A 4,711-nucleotide genomic window follows, 5' to 3' on the forward strand; every position below is an offset into this window, starting at 1 on the left:
GGGGGGGGGGAGGGGGTTCTGAAATAAATAGGGAGATAGTGGGAGGCGGATAGAAGATGGATAGAGGAGGGGATAGGTGGAGAGGAAACAAACAGGTCGAAGAGGCAGGGATGGAGGCGGAGACGGCGGAAAAACTGCTCTATGTCCAAGCGTGAGCGGTATTCGTTGATCTGTGGGTGGAGGGGGACAAAGGTGAGTACCTGGTTTGCTTCAGGACATGGTCGAGCAGTTTCAGGGCTGAAGAGATTACGAGAGAGTTGCAGTGGGAGAGAGATCCCCTGAGGTTTGTCCGGAGGGAGGAGGGTAACTTCTTCAGGCTAGGCATCCTTAGAAGAGGCTTCGCAGTGGGGTTAAAATTGAATCAGAGATAGTAGGAACTGCAGATGCTGGAGAATCCGAGACAACAAGGTGCAGGGCTGGATGAACACAGCAGGCCAAGCAACGTCATAGGAGCAGAAAGGCTGATGTTTCGGGCCTAGACCCTTCATCAGAAAAGGGGGAGGGGAAGGGGGTTCTGAAATAAATAGGGAGAGAGTGGGAGGCGGATAGAAGAACTGAAACTGACTGTTAACCTTTGTCCTTCTGTACAAAGCACAAAATGTGCCTGGAATTTCTGGACATAATCTGCAGGAAGATGGCTTGCTGTTGAGTGGAGGGTTGTCTGCCCTTCATAGCGCAGTGTGTTTGAAGTTTCTTTTGCACCTTTATGTGCAATAACCCAGTGGTCCCACAATTTTTTTTTGCCAGGCTGCCAATGAATTGACCCCTTCAGTCATTTTAGTTTTAATAGCAGTCCTCTTTAAAAAAACACACGCATGCTGTATTTAAGGACAAAAAGCACCCATAGTATTTCAGGGTTCTGACCTGTTGCCATAAGTGACCTATGAGTGTGAGTGATAGCATGTGTTAATTGGATGCATGGAAAGCATTCATTAAGGGTGATGATGAGAGAGAGGCACCTTATTGTGTAAGGAGATGGGTGAATGCCAGCTATGGACAGACCGATGGGAATGTGAAAAAAGGGCGCAGACAGAGAAGGAAGAGTGTAATTGCAAGATAAACAAGTTTAAGGAATCTGTGAGCAGTATCAAGTTGTCTGGAAATTTGTTTACTTGCATTCAAATTAGCATATTTTAAGAAAAAACAAGATGAATAGTTTAGTGCTTTATAAAATAAGTGTAGAAGAGAAAAAAATATATAGGTAGTTGCCCATATGACACTGGAAACATATGTAGAAAGAGAGTTAAGAAAGTTAATTTAACAAGAGAAACAGAACCTTCCTGGAAGTCAGTGAGTGTGGAATTTTTTTCAAAGGAAGAAGCAGCTCATTGAGTGACAAAAGGTTGATATGTGAGTGGCAGTGCAAGTTAGACATCTCTAAAATAGTCACAGCAGAAGAAACACGGTCCTGAGTGACTTAGCGGTTAGTCGGAGAAAAACTCCAGGAACAGAAGTTTTTATGATGTCAAACAGGAAAGCATCTTCACGGCTGTTCAATATATGAGTTTAAGGAACACATACAGAACAAGTAAGTGAGCTGTGTTAACAGCTTGTTTAAGGATCTCATGAAAATACATCAGCTGCAGAAATAAATGAAGTACAGTTGTGCCAACCAAACAGTGGAAACAGAGCGACCGAGGTTTGAGAACCTGTAAGTTTATTGCTACAGATAAAACAATTGAATCTTTATTTCTGGTATTTGTACTAAGACCATTTCAAATAGTTCTTACACAGTGTGAAATAGTTCATTATTTTTCATTTTGTATGTAATAAACTCTGATGTTACTTTGTTAGAAGTACAATGGCAGCCTCTTATAAATATGTTCAGTAAGTGAGCACTATGGTAAACAAGTTGTTAAAATAAAAGCTCAAGATCTATCAAGCCATATTACACTTTCTGATCTGACTTATCCTGTATTACGATCAGCTGAGGTGATAACAACATACTATTGACCTTACATTGCCTGCCCTGTTTGAATCACTGAATTTCTTCCGAGATTGTATCTGGGAATACGGCACTGCATGTCTGGCTGCTGTTCATCTCCCTTCCCACCAAAGATGCCACCTTGCTCCCTGTATCCTCATGCACTTTGCAGTGTTCACATCACATGCTGGTGGCATCACAGAACCAAGGTGCAGCCTTTTAAATCTTGACACCATTTCCTACTTTCTTCTGTTTAGCTCCTAAATCCAAACTTACGATTTAAATACCGAAGTTGCAGTTGTGCCATGCAAGTTGTCACCACAGCCCCCGACACTAATTGGTCAGAAAACCTAGAAATTACATCATAATACAGTGACTGAGCTAAGAAAAGCCACTGGCAAATGCGCTGAACTGAGTAGCTCTGTGCAAACTTCTGACATAGTATAGTACTCTGCAGAGTAGTAGAGTAGCTCTCTGCAAACTACTGGAGCATACTGTTCTCAACAGGTTGTAATTTAAAATCCAGCCAAATGTCTGCCACAAGCAGCTTTGATTCCTATTCATGCAATTAGAGTGAGAATGTCTTTTTGCATATCAGCATCAGCTGTTCTACTGTTTTGCTTTTTCTAATTCTTGCAAATTGATGGGATGAGTAAAATTTTTGGAAAGTAATAGCCAACCATTCCAAATACTTCATGACTGTGGTTTCTGTTTTTACAATGATAAAGTAGCAAAGAATGGCGCAGATCACTTTAAGGCCCGTGCCTGACAAAGCAAATGTATTTCTGTTGATTTTACAGAGGCACAGACTAGCGCTAATAACTAAAGCAGTAAATGTGATATCCCTGTTGAGCACTGTACATGATATCATCCTGAATTGTCTGTTCCCTATGATCTAACTCTGTGGAGCTGACTCATGCTGAACATCTTGGTCCTCCAGAATTCAACATAGATTCAATTTTTGATCATTCCCCTCCTCCACAACCCTTCCATCTTGGGCTGCAACCATGCACAAGGGGCTTTCACCCAAGTTAGGATGGTGTACGGTTTGGGAGAGGAAGGTTGAGGTAATCCATCCAGCTGATGGTGATCATGACTTCAGAGGTGCTGCTGAAGAAACCTTGCTGACTTCCTGCAGTGATTCCTTGAGACAGTGCACACTGCAAGCAGAGGATGCCCGTACTGGAGACAGTGAATGTTTAAGTTGGTGAACAGAATGCCAATTAGGTGTCGGGAAAATCTGAAGTTTCTTGAGTTTTGTTACATTAAACCATTCAAGCAAGTAGAAGGTATCCCATCATACATGAGATTTGTGTCTCGGTCGTGGTGACAGAATTTGGGGAGTCAGAAAGTGAATCACTCACCACAGAATATTTATCCCCATAACCACTATAATCATGATTTACCTGGTTCATCGAGTTGGGTTTTTGCACAATGGTGACTCCAGAATGTTGGTAGTAAATGTCAATCAATGTCAGTGGTGAGAATATGAGATGCTTAGTGTCTTAAAGTGAGATACACAGAGAGGACTTGCAAAGCTAAAGACACATATTTCTGTTGACCTGGTGGAAGCAGCATCCTACTTTTATCCATGCTTTTTAGAGATAGAACTCTAACACTAAAGGGCCCAAACAGAGTTGTTACAACACCCATCGTACCCCCACACTGCACCCCTACTGGGTCCAGCAAGATTTGCCTTACTTGACCTAAGTTAAAAGCACTGAAGTTAGGATTCTAGGTGATAATAAATTTGTGTGACACTATATTCATTTTTTCAGCAAAACTTCAGTTGATGGACCAGAACTCAGCATCCAGTTCCAGCTTACTTTTACCACTCAGCTACTTCCCCTCTGAAATATGCAGTATTTCCTCCTTATTAATACCCATCCCCTACCCCTTCTTAGTACCCAGCCCCTCCAAAATCCTCAATGCCCACTGCTCCCAACCCCAATGCCCAATCCCTCATCATCCTCAATGCCCATTCCCTCCTCATCCTCAATGCCCATTCCTCCTCATCCACAATGCCCAAGCTCCCCTCATCCTCAATGCCCAAGCCTTCTTCATCTCTAATGCCCAAACCCTCTTCATCTCTAATGCCCAACCCCTCCCCATCTCCATTGCCTAATCTCTCCTCATCCCCACTGCCAAATCACCCCTAATCCCCAATCCCCAATCTCTCCTCATCCCAATCCCTCTTCATCTCCAATGCCCAATCTCCTCATCCTCAATCCCTCTTCACCCCCAATACCCAAACCCTCCTCTTTCCCAAAGCCCAATCCATCCTCATCCCCAGTTCCAATATCTCTTCATTCCCAATCCCTCCTCATCCTCAATGCATAATCCCTCCTCATCTCCATTGCCTAATCTCTCCTCATCCCTATTGCCCAATCCCTCCTCATCCACAATGCACAATCCCTTTTCACCCCCAAAACCCAATCCCTCCTCATCCCCAATTCTAATCCTTCTTCATTCCCGATTCCTCTTCATCCCCATGGCCCAATCCCTCTTCATCCCTAATGCCAAATCTCTCCTCATCCCCAATGCCCAATCTCTCCTTGTTCCCAATCCCTCTTCATTGCCAATGCCCAATCTCTCCTCATCCTCAATCCCTCTTCGCTCCAAATACCCAATCCCTCCTCATCCCCAAAACCCAATCCATCTTCATCCCCAGAGCCAAATTCCTCCCCATCCTCAATGCCCATTCCTCCTCATCTTCAATGCCCAATCCCTCCCCATCTCTAATGCCCAATCCCTCCTCATCCTCAGTGCCCAATCCCTCCTCATCCC

At 43.7% G+C, this 4,711-nt stretch overlaps 1 protein-coding gene across 1 annotated transcript in view; it reads right to left on the reverse strand.

Annotated features, from left to right (window-relative positions):
• Nucleotides 1–4,711, reverse strand: part of spata48 (spermatogenesis associated 48) — a 36,033-nt gene that overhangs the window by 30,288 nt on the left and 1,034 nt on the right. The gene's annotated exons all lie outside the window — the stretch shown is intronic.

The sequence above is a fragment of the Rhincodon typus genome, chromosome 2 (assembly GCF_021869965.1).
Source record: "Rhincodon typus isolate 14 chromosome 2, sRhiTyp1.1, whole genome shotgun sequence".
Classification (NCBI taxonomy): Eukaryota; Metazoa; Chordata; class Chondrichthyes; order Orectolobiformes; family Rhincodontidae; genus Rhincodon; species Rhincodon typus.